General features: G+C 37.2%; 1 gene segment (V, D, J or C); it reads left to right on the forward strand.

Annotated features, from left to right (window-relative positions):
- The first annotated feature begins 16,792 nt into the window (after window positions 1–16,792).
- Window positions 16,793–17,249, forward strand: LOC311087080 (T cell receptor alpha variable 18-like). The segment is given in 2 exons: window positions 16,793–16,829; window positions 16,936–17,249.
- The last annotated feature ends 659 nt before the right edge of the window (window positions 17,250–17,908 follow it).

The following is a 17,908-nucleotide window of genomic DNA, read 5'->3' on the forward strand; positions in this document are numbered from 1 at the left end:
TAATTAATATAGAAAGCATGCAAAACCAATCCTCATAGATGTGAAAATATATCACAAACAATAAAACAAACACATTTTAAGATTGAATAACAAATATAATTACATTTTAAAAACCTGTTAGATGCTGGTGGCGTGATAATATATAATGTAGTAGTCGAGAATAACATTAATATTAAGTGTCTTATTTTTAAAAGTTTCTTCTCATAATACACCCAAGTACAATCACAATGTCAAGTGCTCTGTCTAGAATTGGTTTAGATCATCGAATTGAAATAAGGGCTCAGTGATTAAACCAACATGTTAAAACATCAGAACACTGAAAATTTGTTAAAATAGACCCAGAATCATTAAGGAGGAGACATTCAATATTCAGGAACTGTGGTGCAGTCAGACTCCTCCTGCAGTTCTCTGCATGTGTGACAGTGTTAGTACAACCTTATCAAAGAGAGGCTGAAACAAGAGTCTGTAGATTTCAATAAGTTAATTTTATCTATTATTTCAACAATTACTGTGATGGCAAACTGGCACAAAATTGTAGTCTTCTTTATCACATATTTCTGGGGTAAGTCAAATTCTGTAAGTATACAAATGCTGTAATATTCCTCTAATATGAATATGAGATCCTCATCAGTGATGTTATACATTACAGGATGTGATTCTCAGGACAGTGTTGAACAAAATACAACATTTCAAACTGCTGTTGAAGGAGCAGCTGTAACAATCAACTGTCGATATGAAACCACTGCTGTATTACAAAATATCTTCTGGTACCAGCAAAAAGTGAATGGATTTCCAGAATACATGCTGAACAAATTTGAATATCAGTTCAAAGAAAGATTTAGTGCTGATCTCAACACAATTTCAAAATCATTTCCACTGACAATCCAGGATGTGAGTGTGTCTGACTCTGCTGTGTATTACTGTGCTCTGACGACCACAGTCACTGAAACACACTCAACACTCATACAAAAACCACGAGTGTAAAAAACACAGATGGCTTACACATTTGCAGCAAATCCTAAGAAACTGCCTTGCCAATTGCTACTTATATTATTATATTCTTACCTTTATAAAAGCCTCTAAAAATAACATGACTGTAAATGCAAAATTAAATAGCTGTAGTGTACTTTTAAAAAACGTTTCATTAATTCATATTCGAGTCAGCAGTGACTGCATTGAACCTTCAAAGAAAACCTTCAAAGAAAAAAAAAAAATGTTTAAATAAAATCCAATACAAAAAACAAACAAAACAAAATAAAACATCATGCACCATAAAAATAATAATAAAATGCTGATACTGATACTTTGTTGCTTTTTAGTGATACTGTGCTATCTGATCGATATCAATACCAAAAGTTTATTTTAATTTATTCAATAACTTTTTTTGGTTTTATGTTACAATTATGTTGGAAGTTGCCTCAAATGGGACACAGATGCTAAAAATATTTTTAGCCTGAAGATGGTGATATCTACATCTAATACGACACCGCCTCATATGTACTATTGTAAGATTATAAAAGATAAGAAAAATCTTTCTTTCGAGGCTCTTGTGCTTCCCTTCAAAATAAATGTAAAAAAAAAAATCTGAAGACACGCCTCTTTCATGAGCACTTAACTAAGCATCAGAGCACAGTGATACACTGATCTGACCTAAACATGGAAACATACCCGTTTCTGATTTTAGTTCTGACTTCAGGTACAAAATGACTCCCTTTATTTATTAGTGCTTTTGAAAAACAGTGTAAAAGATCATTGTATGTTACTTGACTCATCATTTTCTTACTTGCTTAGGTGTGATGACTGCAGATCAGATTGGGCCAAATAAAGAAACTCTCATCATAAAGAAGGAAGACGAGACTGTGACTCTCAGCTGTTCATATGATACTAGCAGCACTTATGTTAGACTTTACTGGTACAGACAGTATCTTAATGAAGAACCTCAGTATTTAATGTGGAAAGATGCTCGTTCATGGAGCGGTACTGGGAACCCCTCTGATCCTCGCTTTCAGTCGACTACATCACACTCATCCACTGAACTCAAGATTAACGGAGTAACTCTGTCAGATTCAGCTCTCTATTACTGTGCTCTAAGAGTTGGAGCCCAGTGATACAAAGTCTATGTGAAGCTGTACAAAAACTTTTCACTTTGATGCCAAGCCACATCAAACCCACAATCTATAATTCACACAATACAATTTCACCGGTAGAAACACCTGTGTGTGGTTACAAATGAAATTTTATTCAAGTTATAAAGGCAAATGTAAGAAAAAAAATTGAAAGGGATCAAAATAACTAAAAATTAACAAAGACAAGTAACATTCTACATGACTTTAGTACATTACAGCTTGACAAATGTGATTAAACATTGCATTATCATTTGATATCGCTTCTGCTTGAGTCTGCCTGAAAAAGCATGATCTTTCCAATAAATGTCATTTTACTTCTGATTTAATCAGATTAATCGATTCTGACTTTAGTTACACTGTTGGTGAATTATTTCACAACATAATGTTACATTTTTTGGATTGTTATTAATACGCAAAACCATTAACCATAATAGATGTGGACACATCACAAACAATATAACAATCATATTTCAAAATTAACAAAAATAAATAAACATGATTTAGACTGTGATGGATTGTTTAATAAATAAAATAGTAAACTGTATTTTAAACTAATCATGATTCTAACACCTAACCTTACTTCTCCTTTAGGCCTAACATCCTAACATTTGACTGTGTCGAAACCAGTGTAACATTTTGAGATGCTGGCTAGACAATATCAAAAATATAACCGTCTAGAATTAGTCTCATGACATATTGAATAATCAACTGAACTTCTAACCTTTTCCATTTTTCAATGATTTAAGAAAACAGAGTTTGCTTCTACCTAGTAACAGAAGGGTTTGCATATAAGGAACCAATCAAATTGTTGGGAAATTATGCAATGTATCATGTCATTTTCACCATGCTCCTCTTCTATAAAAACTGTTGTATTCTTTTTGCTGGGGGGATTCTCTCTGAAATTTGTCTGAGATCCTCCATCCGTGATTAAAGCACTATCTGAAGTCTGTCAGTTATTATTGCTGCGCAGCAAGTTAGTTAGTGGAACAAGTTACAGGTTATGTGAGACACATAAGACCTTATTCCCGAGTGATAGTGTCGAAAGGGGGCGAGACGTCGTTCGACTCTTTGTGAGACTATAAGGCGGGGTTAGATTGCAGTCAGGTATCTATAATTCTTAGGCATTTTATTTTAAGTGGTAAGAATAGCTACTCTTATGCGTCATCCCACACATTCAGAGGTGAACTCAACTGAGTATAATATTATTCAATAAATATTATTCAAATACAATAAATTCACCACCAGAGGGAACCGTTTCTTAAATTCTTGTGAGACACAGTGCAGTTGCTGTTAAAGCCATAGACAGTATATAAACTGGACACAGCGACCCCATTGGATTCAACGGAGACAAGTGAAGTCAATTAGAAGCACTAACTTCCTGATGGTCGAGCGTAGTGCGCAGACTCAAACTGAGCTTGACGACGTAGATGTGACGTGAGCAACCCGTCTGTCTTCTAGCTGTGCCAAGAGAAATCTGAATCATTCCCTTCCGAATCTTGCAGAGACGGAGAGTGTGAGTAGAAGCTGTCCACGAGCTAGGAGCAGGAGAAACTTTTGCTAAGTATTCAGATTAATTACTTTGTCATTTTGCCTCCACGTCCCCCCGATTGCGTGCAAGCTTCTCCTCCTGTCCATACGGTAATCTCTCTACTGTGTGATAGAGAGTCGCGTGTTATGACGCAATCGTTAGCCTATTTTTACAAAAACTGTTTCTACGGGGCCATAACGTAAGATACAAGATAATGGTTAATAAAGATAATTGTCGTGTTTCTTTAGAAATAAACAATGGATAAATAGAGTCTTTAAACGCCTCAGATGTAAAGTTATTAGCTGTCAAAGTGACGCCAAAATGAATGGGAGTCAATGGGATGCTAACAGCAGGTGATGGTCCGCTAGCCAATGGCGGCGCCCGGGGAAACTTCAAAATAATATGAAACCCTGCCCCCCTTTACATAATTTATGATGGTCCCCAATTTCTTCGCTGTATTCTCGCTTTTTGCTCGCAGGTTTCTCTAGAGAGCTCCCCCTACAGCTTCGGAATAGATATTTGACAACACTGTCGAAAAACTCGTTGGCGACTCTCAGATACCAGAAGCTAGTAGATCAACGACATCAAAGTAGATGGGACATTCTTTAAAACGTCTTCTTCATTCGGGTTCGAACAGCATGAGGGAGCGCAATAATGACAGAATTTTAGCAGATTTTTTTGCTGTAAAGCAATTCGTTACATCGCGAGACCTGATATCACACGATACTTCCTGACGCTGCGGCCGGCGGCTCGCCGGCTCAAAGTTGCAAGGGTGTTTTTTCCGCTCACAGGCGATAGGGGGGTGAGAGACAACCACCATTCAACCCGAAAAAAGTCATATAACTAACAGTCATATATGCTGTTCAGTTAAGGTAAAAAAGTTAGTTCACCTTTAATATCAAGAGAAGCTATAAGGATAGAGAGATTAGTTGTTTCTCTCTCACACTCTTCAACTCAGAGAAACAATTCATTTATGTTTCATCTCCAGTGTGCCGGGGACAGGACCGTGTTGATCAGCCTTTAAGAGAAAAGACTTCAGCTGAGGGAAATCAAGTGACTTTACTGTGTAATTATACACTCATGAGCGCTGCAAATGCTTATCTCTTCTGGTACAAACAACTACTAAACAGATCACCAACATTCATTCTGAGTGACTTTTCCATTGGGAAAGGAATGACAGAGCTTGATTTTAAGGAGAGGTTTCATGCAAAACTAGATTCTACATTAAGTCCTCTGACAATCCAGGATGTGTGTGTGTGTGTGTCCTAATGCTTTATGAAAACCTCTAAAAACCACATGAATGTACAGAAAATTGAAAATGGCAAAATCCATCTAAGTAGTATACTTTTTTTAAACTTTTCTTAAATTCATACAGGTGTCCTTTCAAGTCAGCATTGACTTCATTGAATCTGCATTGAACACAGGTTGACAACACAACACAAAATTGTGGAAAAAAACCCCAAAAAACTGCAATTGATAAGTCATTGTTGTGGATTTTATGTTACAGTTGGAATTTGGGACACAGATGTATAAAATATTTTCAACCTGAAGATGGCGATATCTACATACACATGACATCACCTCATAATTACAATTGTAAACCATGATTGAAAAGAAAATCTGCTGTTGAACATCATCACTACATCAACATGACAAGCAGGAATCAAAGCTTCTCCTCCAGCGCTGCAACACTGCTTTCAATGACATTTTCTATTTCCTTGCATAGATAAACAAAGGTGACTCACAGAATGCCTGTTTTATTATTGTTTGCCTTTAATTTCTATGGTAAGTAATCAAACCTTTATTGTTGTAAATAACTGCATTATTAAAATGACATTGCTTGTATAATTATGCTATTATGCATTCACAGGAAGCTTTGGGAAAGACACTGTTAATCAGCCAAGTGAGACACAAACTGCCACCGAAGGACATCAGGTTACCCTGAGCTGTGAATATGAAACACTTTAGTCTTCTCCATATCTTTTCTGGTACATTCAGCGCTCTAATGGCCTTCCTAAATATATACTGATGAAATACAAATTTGGATCAAGTAGCAGTTCTGAATTTGAAGACAGATTTGATGCCAGATTGGACTCAAACTCAGTTATACTGTCAATCCAGGATGTGTGTGTCTGACTCTGCTGTGTATTACTGTGCTCTGACGACCACTGTGACTCAAACACACTCAACACTCATACAAAAACAATTCTTTGACATTGATAAATAATGCATAATCAATAATAATCAACTAATAATACAGAGAACAACAACATAAAATAAACAATCTTTTAATGGTAAAAGTCTCTTTTTTTTACAGCTTATTCTAATAATAAGTACAATAACTATGTCAAATGATCTTCTACAATTTCATCAAACTGAAAAAATTCTAATTGAATCAGTGCTTGAATCAACTTGTGTGAAGATATTACAAACATCAGAACATTAAGGAGGAGGAGACATTCAATATTCAGGAACTGTGGTGCAGTCAGACTCCTCCTGCAGTTCTCTGCATGTGTGACAGTGTTAGTACAACCTTATCAAAGAGAGGCTGAAACAACAGTCTATTTGTAGATTTCAAGTTAATTTTATCTAAAGTATTATTTCAACAATTATTGTGATGGCAAACTGGCACAAAATTGTAGCCTTCTTTATCACATATTTCTGGGGTAAGTCAAATTCTGTAAGTATATACATGCTGTAATAATCCTCTAATATGAATATGAGATCCTCATCAGTGATGTTATACATTACAGGATGTGATTCTCAGGACAGTGCTGAACAAAATACAAGATTTCAAACTGCTGTTGAAGGAGCAGCTGTAACAATCAACTGTCAATGTGAAACCACTGATGTATTACGAAATATCTGCTGGTACCAGCAAAAAGTGAATGGATTTCCAGAATGTATGCTGAGCAAATTTGATCAGCTCAAAGAAAGATTTTGTGCTGATCTCAACAAAATTTCAAAATCATTTCCACTGACAATCCAGGATGTGAGTGTGTCTGACTCTGCTGTATCTTTTCTAACTAAATTCAACCCGGTCAGATCATTTATATGGCAGTAGTCAGTATAGTGAAGCTAAGCTGTTAAGCTAGCGGATGGAGAGCAATTAGGTTGTCAAAATGTTTTAGATGTGTAGCCTACCCACATTTATAAGCTTACTCTACAGAGAGGTGGGATAATTTATAAATAAAAGATTATATTTTGTGTTGCAGATAAGCATGGAATAACATGTATACTGCATGTGACATAATTTTACATAATTTATTTATTACAGAATTATTGTTGTTAAAACCGGGAATCCTGTTTCACTCAAGGTTGTTTTGCTGTGCTGAAGCAGAGTGAAACTGCCTGAAGAGAGTAAAGCCTGTATAAGCATGCTAGCAGTTCTCTAATGTCTTTAACTTTGGTACTGGCGTGTGGAAGGAAGCCACCACTGAATCCCCGGACTGGGAAGAACCTCAGTTGAAGCTGTAGCTACTTTCTTTTGTCCTTCCCACGTTTTTATGTGAATAAAAGATTTTTGTTAAGCCTATTCCCTCATTTTAGTGTTGGGCGGTATGACCAAAAATCCACTTCACAGTATTTTTCTAAATTATACCGGTTTCACCGTATTTGACTTTTTTTTTTTTTTAAGCATGACTGGGTGTTAACCACATTTTCTATGGATTGAGAGAGGAAATACAGTAGATTGACTTAGAATGCTCTATTTTATGGTAATGAGTGAACATTGCAGAAAAAATCCAAGTAGTATTAATACAGGTTGGCAAGGCTGTTTATAAAGAGGTGCCAGCAGGGATGCGCGTCAGAAACAGCGGTTTCCCCGGTAACGGCTGTACACAAAGCAGCGCAGGAAAGATAAAAGCCGCTTCTCAATGTGTCCAAATTCAGGGTCTACATCCTTCGGAGTACTCATTTGAAGGATGTTACGTCACAGCGCCGCGACGAAGGCTGTCCAAATTCGTAGGATCCTTCAAATGCGGCCCACAAATACGTCCTCCTTTTCCCCGAATTGGAAGGATGGGTGTGGTGGATCCTTTCCCGTCCTACCTATCCCATAATTCTTTTCGGCAGAGCGTAATGGCGGACGAAGCGAGTGGTAGCCATGGTAGCGGAGTGGGAGAGGAGTATGCTTTTCGATGTAAGTTTTTTTAAAACTGTCTTTTCAAAAAAATATATTTATAAATTTATATATATTTATAAATATATTTTTTCAGTGGTTGTCTAGTCAGGCATTTTGTTTTAGCGTTAAGCATTTTTTTTTTTACATTTGTACGTTTATGTAAAAAAAAAAACATTACTTTCGTAAACTAGCTTCTTCCTTACGGCCTGTGTGAATATCCCCTTATAGTAATTATTACACACAGCTAATTTGTTAGTGATTGAAGCTGTTTTTAACGCTTCTAGGGACGAAAGAGCAGACAGAAGTGTTTATAAAGCTCCGGTTGCTAGGCGACAGGATATGAGCAACGGGTAAGGGAGGGAACTGAAAGAAGGGTAGGCTGTCCAAGTTCACAAACACCGATTTCCGGGTTTTGCGGTCGTCGGAGGATCCCTCCTCCTTCAACCGGGTAGGAAGGATCCTAAGGAGGATGCAGACCCTGAATTTGGACACAGCCAATTTATATGCGTTCTTGTCTGTACTTGTGTTCTTGTGGACTTGTGAAACGTCATCAGTCGCTGCCCAAGTACTGTCCCAATACACAAGTTTGCATTTTGGCAAGAACGGTTAAAAATCCTGGAAGTGTTCTTGACACGCCCATTTTACCGAGGATGCATCGGTTGTGAACTTGACGGCAGAAATATCCCAGCATTCATTTCGGCATTCGAGGAAGGAGAGGCAGGTCAATACAAGTAGTTTTTCTACAATTTCGTACGCTATTTCATCACTAAATTCACTTCTGAGAACATTTGATGCAAGAAATAAACTGTGTAGATTTCAAATATTGGCATTTTTACGAAAATTGATGGCAAATCGAAAATGTGCTCAAACGTTTTCGGAAGTGAGAATCTCCATAAGCGTTGCTTTATTCTTATGAATATACATTACATTGTAGTGTACAGTTGTAGAGTAATCCCTTGAGCTGAGGGTAGGCTTGGGCGATAAAGCCTGGTTGTTATCGTCAATAATTCTCGTTATGTTTGGGTACTGCAGACGGCATCTGTGCGGGGGTATTATTGCGCAAAAACACATCGTCTCAAACTGTCAGCAGCGTTCTGTGTGCTCGTCAGCGTCCTTGTGAGTTCATTCTTCCAAGAACATCTAGCAAGAGCGTTCTCCCCAAGAACACAAGTCAGTTCTTTGCATTCTTGGTTTTGAGAAATACTCAAAGTTCACATCTAGCCAAGTCCAGTTCTTGATCCGCCCCTTTTACCGAGGATGCATCGAGAGGTGACTTGTGCGGACTTGAGACAGCCAGGTATCCCAGAATGCATCTCACACCAACCAGCAAGCCCCAATAGCAGAGGAGAAACCCAGCGTAATTTAAAAATACTGCTGTAATTGTGTCACGAAATGTAGATTTAAGAGTTTTTCAGGCGAGAATGTAGTTGTTTAAAGCTCAAATCTTTGGTTTATTTATAAAGATAGCGCCTATTTGAAAATTTGATCTGACGTTTTCGGAGTTGTGAGAACCAGGCAATCGGACGCTCGGTGCTCATGTACCCTGCCGAGAACAGCCTTCCCTTGGTTAGTGCTGCTGACGTTTGCCGCTGGCTCGGATGTCTCTAGTCTAGTGGTTTAACATGAGATATAAATCGTCTTGTGTATATCTAACGGACGATTTATTTATTTATTTATTTTATTTGTCTCATTAACGTATAATTTGTTCCCTGGCAAAACGTTAAGCTGAGGGCAAAGTGAAGTTTCATAGCTTTATTTAGTCTATTTAACTTTAATGTTGTAGCCTATAGAGAGATGAATCGTTTGCTTTATTATTGTATAGCTTCTTATACCTTTTAGGCTACTTATACTTTTATAATGGCTATTATTGATCATTAAAACTGACATTTAACAAAAAAGGTTATGTCATTTTATTTTATATATTTAAAACATAATATTTTTTATTTGTTGCCTACATTCTCTTCACTGTATGTACATATAGGCTATAATAAAATAAAATGACACAACCCTGTCTCTTTTTGCTAAATGTTAGTTTTAATGATCAATATTATAATGTTTTTATTTATCATATTTTTAAAATGAAAACAAAAAGAGTCAGGGTTGTGCTTTATATTTCGTGTTGTTATAAATATGCAGTGAAGATAATCAGTTGCGTTGCCTGAACCACATTTGTGTGGCCATTATGTTTAAGATTTTTTAAATGAAAATGAAAAGAGGCAGAGTGGTGGTTTATAACATATTTTGTTTTATTTGTAGCCTAGATATACATAAAGAGATAACCGGAGTAGTCAGAGCGAGCTGAGTGACGCTATCAAGTACGCCGCTGTTCCATTTCAGAATTATCGGACTTGCGTCCTCCCGTCCTCTGGAGTTCGTTCTCCTGAGTCGAACTTGTCAAGTCCGAACTACAAGGACTCAAGTCCGAACTTTGCGTACTTGGTATTGAGAAACGGCTAAAGAAAGATTAAATGAAAATAACTTCAAAACTTTTCTAAAGACCGTCAGTTCACTTCAGATACATTCATATAAAAACACCCACGCCGCGTTTTGAGTTTGAAACGTGCAGTGCTGCTCATGTTTATTCAACGAAATAGATTTTCCAAAAGGCTGCGTTTATATTGTGAACCAATGTATGGGAAACACTGTAATATAATTTGACAGCTATCAATTATGGTTTAACCTAACTATCTTCACCGTCACACTTAGGCTAACACATACAGCCAGGGGCGGATTAAGGTGGTCAGGGGCCCCTAGGCTGCTCTTTGTGTGAGGCCCCCCCTGCGCAAGTTCAGCAGACAGTGAGGTTCGGGTTTGTTCCGATCAGAGCTCGTGAGCAGAGAGCGCATTTTTGAATATTCCGCTCCGCTCGTTCATTCCGCAGGGTCGCTCGCTCAACCCAGAATGGCCTGCAGGTTCGAAAATATGTGGAATAAGGGCTGCCTCCGACTAAAGTTTTTTCTAGTCGACTAGTAGTTGTTCATTTAAGCCATTTGTGGACAAATCGCCCCTTTATATTAATTTAATTACTTAGGCCAGGGGTTTTCAAACTGTGGGTCGCGACCCATTTGTGGGTCGCAGATTGGGAAGAGGTGGGTCGCGCAGTCACTATTGGCTGCAGCTAAATTTACGTTTCATGAATGACACACACACAAACATTTTGCACGATGTAACAACGTTAAATAGAAATCGCTATGAGATCGCATTACACAGGAGAATTCAAATGTCACGAAAGGCGCTGCGTTTCCCAAAAGCATCGTATGAGTAGATCGTAAAACCGTTGCCACTTATGGTCTCTACGATCAGCTTAGCTCCCGATGCTTTTGGGAAACGCAGCGGAGACCTGAATCAGCCTTTCGTGACATTTGAATTATCCGGTGTAATGCGATCTCATGCAGAATGCAGAGCAGTGATTGGAGTAAACGAGTTTCTTCTTGTAAATAATACGCACAGAACCGCTTAATGAACCGCGCCGCTCTGAGACGCTGAAATTGTTAACACAACATGTCGCAAGCGCGCGCTTCATGAAACAAATCGCACTGATTTCTCTGTCGTCTGTTCAACACAACACTGTTGTCTTTCAGAGATATGGTCGTCGTAAGAGTGCGTTGTTTACGTTCCCTTGCATGCATTTTGCTACAACGCAAAAAATATAGCCTATATATAAAAAGTATATTTCACATGTACACACACAGCACAAAAGCGTTTTCTGCGCTGAACAACGCAATGAGTTTAACAACACTCGCAGCATAAATATTTGTATTGAAATTCTAGGTCCTGGGCCTACTGTCAAATAAAATTATTAGTCTATTATATTTTTTTATATTCTGATTTTTATCATATCAAACCTTTGGTTATGATTAAGCTTATACTTAATCTTTTTTCATTTCTTTAAAATTGTTCTGCCATGTCTGGTAAATCAGTTGAGGCAGCAGACAAAAACTACTCAGTATTCTTCACATTATTTCAACAGCCATTAGGCTGTTAGGCTCTCAATTTTTGATAATGTGCCAAAAGTTTGTATTGCAATTAAACTTGTCATTCATACTATAACAAGGAAAAAAACTGCTCCAAAGAGAACTAACGCCTCCCACCCCACATTCATGCTTTAAAATTATTTTATATTTTGGTGGGTCTTGAGATTGATTATTCTTGTCTAGGTGGGTCCTGGAATGGAAAAGATTGGGAACCCCTGACTTAGGCTATATACAGGATAATGAGCGTTTACATAATATAGCTGCACTCAAGCGCACGAACGCATGCATAAAGCTTGCCACAAAGAACCGGTAAAAGTAGCCTAATGATTATGAATGTGTCTAAAGTAGCAAGGAGACATTTAATTATTTATTAATAAACTGGTGTTTTCTGTGTCGCTGCAAAGATGAAGTTGACGATGCGGTCTCGCCATGAAGATCTCTCGCCAGAGATAAATGCACATTTCATATGGATTACATACATATGTATAACTTTATTTATTTTTTTTTATTTTTTTTATTTTTTATGATTGATTGTCTGTGAGGACCGGGAAATTAAATAAAATTGAAATTGAAATTGAAATATTCAGAGAGTAGCCAATTTATTTTGGTTTTGAATATTTTCGTTTAAAAGTAGACATTTCAAGCTTTCTATAATAGACAGCCTATATTTCTCAAATCTGTGAGGCACAAGCTGAGCTTCGGCACCCTCCAGTTCACGTGCACTGCAAGTGATCGTGTCGGCTCCTTAATTGTCTGCTATATCTTTGCTTCTTATTTATTAAATACAGCCAATTGGTTGATAAAACATTGATCAAAATTAAGATACAATTTATACAAAACGAAAATCTTTTAAAAAAGAGACTACAAAACAAAACTTAATGAAGTGGTCAAAATGTTTTACCCATGTCTCCAGACATATTGCGCATCTCATGATGTATCATATCTTTCTCATGCTGCATGCTCACTTTCATAATCAACATTGATTAAATTAAAAAACATAATGACGTCACATATTTTCCAACCCAGCCCTCACCCCTGTTGCAACAGTCGTTGTTTAGGTACCTTAAACGCGCACGTACAGTCTCGGAGTCATCGCTGCAACCAGGAGATGAAGGAGAGCTGAGATCCACATCACCTAGCACATCTTCGTCTCTGCCACCCCAGGGTGCTAGCGCGACTAGCGCAGCTAGCGCGACCAGCGCCGTTGCTAGGAGGGCGCCAGCGCCTCTGCCTCGCGAGTGGATGATAGCCCTGAAGACGCCTAGCAATGGTATACCTTTAGTGGTAGTATACCTTTAGTTAAGTTATACCTTAAGAGTCTTCGTAGCGCGCTGAGAGACAGCGTTATCGGGAAACGCAGCCCAGGTATGATGCGTATGATGCGTAATGGAGATTCCAAAGCGCTCGTATTTGGTCAGAACCACGGAGAGCAATCGCGGATAGGTCCGTCCTATGCACCGACACTTTTTTACAATGCAACAAAATATTTAAAGAGCATCAAGCTATTAAAATCTATATTATGTATACTCACAGATAATTTAACAGTATATTAGTCAGTAATATTTATTAGGTTAAACAGTGATTGGATAACGTTTTTAATTTAACGTTCACAATTGGTTTGGCCCATCCAAACTGGAATCCTGGCGCCGTGCCATGCCTGGTTCGCGCTTAAGTAAATATATATATATATATATATAAAAAAATGTCTGGCCAATCCGAAGCCCCCTGCACACGTGGGGCCCCTAGGCTGCAGCCTACGCAAGCCTGTGCATTAATCCGCGCCAGCATACAGCTGTGCTCTCACCACAGTGCAACAGTGAAAAGCGACCCTTCTCAAACAGTGTCGTGCCGCATTCCGATCGTTGTTAAAGCGACATACACCGGTATTGCGGTATATAAAAAATTCATATCATAACAAAAATAAACACGGTATTCGGTATGAACCGGTATACCGCACCCAGCACTACCTCATCTCTTGTTGTCTTGTTTTGTGTCAGCTTACACCTGTCCTCACTTGGTTGTGTGTCAAGTCAGTGTGTCAAAAATGTTAAAATGCAGCCCATTTTTATTTTAACAGCAGAATAATGGTAATCTGTAAATAGTTTTATGCAAGTTGCATTATGGTACTGTGACTTAAAATCACAGTATTAAAGGCACAATATGTAAAAATGTTTAAAAATAGTAAAAATCACTATATCTGTTTTATATATTTTTTTTAGTTGTGTACTTACATTATCCCGACTGTTTCCAACAACTTTCAAACCAGGAGAAATTTGTAATTTAATTCGAGAAACGTCCCGTTTCTTTATTTCCGTTTTGTCGCCGCCAATGCCGTCATATCCGCGTTGTCCCTGGTTTCCGCTCGTGCTGCCATGGCAACCAGAGCTATGAACCAGAGCCCTCTGATAGTAACCAAAGCGACTGACGCGGACAACTTTGTAGTTCGCAATGCCTATTTGCACGCTGTTGTTGTTTCGTTCAAACATTATGGACCATGGCAAGCAGACTTTGGATAAAAAAAAGGAGAACTAAAACGAGAATCAATATCAGCGCGGTGTTTTCGAGATGCCTAGAGCTCCCATAGACAGTATATAAACGAGAGCTCCACGTCCGAGACTTCGACCGCTCCTACATGTACTTAATTAAACAGGTGAGCACATTTACATAAAACTAATCAATGTTATATAGTTCAACAATGATAAAATGTTAGAATATGATCTGTATGTTATTCTAATGTTGATCTAGTTTACTGCTAGTCTCATACTAACACATACATTTCAACACATTGAAATGCAGTTTAGTGTGCTAGTGTAATGTTAGACCAAGTGAAACAGCGCTGCGTTACCTCACAAGTTTAATTTGTCTAATAAACTGACCTGTGAGTTGTAATTCTGCACTTGCGTGTAGTTCGGTAGAATGAAATGTCCATATTCCTTTTATATCCGCGGGACTCGCGTCACGTGTGGAGCTGATAGCTGTCTCTTAGCAATCCCGAACTGCTTCATATCACAGTCATGATAAAAGCATCGATGTATTCAGTCATCCATAAACATTATTAGATCAGTCGGCTTGACGTTGACAACAAGATCCATAATTCTTAGCAAATGTTGCGTCATCAAACTACGCCTTTGTTATTGTAAAGAGGTTAGCGACCCCTAGTGGCGAAAAATTCCATACTGTACGTTTAAACTTTGGAGTAAAAATATGAAGTTAAAAGTACTGTGACCAATAAAACACTAGATTATTGGGTTTCATTTTACAGTTACAATGTTGCTGCTGTAAATGAAAACACAGTGAAAAAACGGTTATTTATCCTGAAGTTACTTGACAATTGTTGACATTTATTATTGTTTTTACAGTTACTTGTCACTTTCTGCCAGTTAATTACTGTGAATTTCAAAGTCAATTTCCTACAATGCATGTTTATTGTGAGAAAATGGCATTTCAATAACATTCAATACTTTTGCAAAAAACAAAAACAAATCCAGAGCTTTGAATAACAGACTTCTCTCTCAGACCTATACTGAATCAAACTGCTTGGATACCACAATCTTTCAATTATAGTCATCAGATCAAAAGCGATGCTTGATGTGTATTGGCAGAAAAGGGGGCGGGTCTTTTTATCACAATCCACACCCACAATATAAATTTGAATTTAAATTTGTTAAAAGGATAGCCCCTTGAGATGAAACATCTCATTTTCGAGGGGGTCCCAATAAAGCATATCGTTTCTCTAGGGCATTCATTTATCTATGATTTATGTATAGTATTATTTATGGTATAATTTATCATTCAAAACAACAGAGTACAATTTTCACGTACAATTGTACTTTTCTGAAATATCAACATGGAGAGGTATTTATTGATCCTCATAATTATATCAGGTAAATCACACTTTTAACAATTCTTAAATGTTAAGCAGTTATATCCATGTGTGTTATGTCTCGTTTTAGTTTCATTGAAAGGATTGGATTTGTGAAGTGTCTTATATTATTTCCAGGTGTGTTTTCTGACAGCATTGGACCAAATGACAAGGATAGTAATATAATCAGAAGAGAAGGAGAGTCTGTGACACTGAGATGCTCATATGATACAAGCAGCAGTTATGTCTATCTTTACTGGTACAGACAGTATCCTAATAGAGAACCTCAGTATTTATTGTCTAAAGGTGCTAAATCATCCAGCGGAAATGATAATATACCAGACCGTCGGTTTCAGTCGACTACATCCCAAACCTCCACTGAACTCATTATTAACAGTGTAACTCTGTCAGATTCAGCTCTCTATTACTGTGCTCTAAGAGTAGGAGCCCAGTGATACAAAATGTCTGAGAGGCTTTACAAAAACGTTATCAAATGTGTATTATACCACATGTACCACTGAGACTGCAAATATCAGAATGTGGTAACACCTGTTTAACAGTTTAGGAGTGTGTGAAGAGAGTAGCAATGGAGTGACATGACAATGAACTAGAACAAGTTGCCGTAAATGCGTTTTACAGCTAAATAAATTTGACAGTTTACAAAAAAAGTGAAACCTTTATTTTCCTTCTCATGTTAACTAAAATATATTCAATAAGAAAGGGGAATTGTAAACTCGAAGCTGTTCCAATAATATTAATTGTTTAATAAAAATGGGAAGAACCGTTGTGAAAGAAACCGTTTGCCTTTTGTTGATTATTTTAAGATCCACAGTAAGAATAGATTACATAAAGAGTCACCTTATCATAAGATTGATAAGTATTGATTACATGTAATTCACATCAGTTAATGGCACTGTTCCTCATATGTACATTATGAAAGGATAAAAATGGATAGAGGATTGGCTCTGATGTCACTGACCACACCCACACTATTCATAAACAGCTGAGCACCTCCCACTACAGTATAAATACATGCATCAATCTACATCATTTATTTCATTTATCAAAAGTTTATAGGGGTGCATATGTATGAATCTCAAAAATGATAAATAGCAAAACCTCCTAAAGCTGTGATCAAAACCCACTTGAAACATATTTAAGCTAAGGTACAGTATTAGCATGGAGGCCTGTCTGCTAGTGATTGTCACAATTTCAGGTGAATATATTTTACACTTTACATATCACATTTTTGGCAAGAACTATGTTATGATTTATGGAAAAGGGCTGATGGTTTAGTGTGCAATTGCTCTATGTTATTGCAGGTGTGTTTGCTGACAGCATTGGACCAAAGGACAAGGATACTAATATAATCAGAGGAGAAGGAGAGTCTGTGACACTGAGATGCTCATATGATACAAGCAGCAGTAATGTTAGACTTTACTGGTACAGACAGTATCCTGTAACAGAACCTCAGTATTTACTGTGGAAAGGTGCTCGATCAAGTGGAGGAGAGGATAAAACAGACCGTCGGTTTCAGCCAACTACATCCCAAACCTCCACTGAACTCACTATTAATGGTGTAACTCTGTCAGATTCAGCTCTCTATTACTGTGCTCTAAGAGTAGGAGCCCAGTGATACAAAATGCCTGAGAGGCTTCCCTTACGAAAAAGAAGTTTATTCAAGTGTTCTATTAGTATACTTCTTTTAAACTAAAAATAAGAAAGTATACTTTCAGTCTACTTTTTATATACTTCTCAGAAATATACTTTATGTACTTCTCAGAAATATACTTCAAATTGCACTTAAGTATACTTGACTTATACTGACAGAAAAGCCTAAGTATATTTGGCCTATACTTGTTTATCGAGATATACTTAAAAGTATAATTAAGTATTCTAAGTATTCTTGGCTTGTACTTGTGTTTACTATTTTGATTGAGTAGCTTATTAAATACTTTTTTAAAAACGTAATATTACATACCGTCTTATAAACTAACATGTTCAGCTTTACAAACTTTCGGGTGGAATAGCTTATAGAGTAAATAAAATAAGCATGGAAAATAAGTTTATTCAAGTGTTCTATTAGTATACTATAGTTTTCAACTAAAAAGAAGAAAGCATATTTTCAGTCTACATTTTATATACTTCTCAAAAATATACTTAATTACACTTAAGTGTACTTGACTTATACTGAGAGAAAAGTCCAAGTATATTTGGCCTATACTTGTACTCAATATTTTGATCGAGATATACTTAAAATTTTAATTATTCAAAGTATACTTGGCTTGTAGTTGT

The sequence above is a fragment of the Abramis brama genome (assembly GCF_963993115.1).
Source record: "Abramis brama genome assembly, chromosome: 7".
Lineage (NCBI taxonomy): Eukaryota > Metazoa > Chordata > Actinopteri > Cypriniformes > Leuciscidae > Abramis > Abramis brama.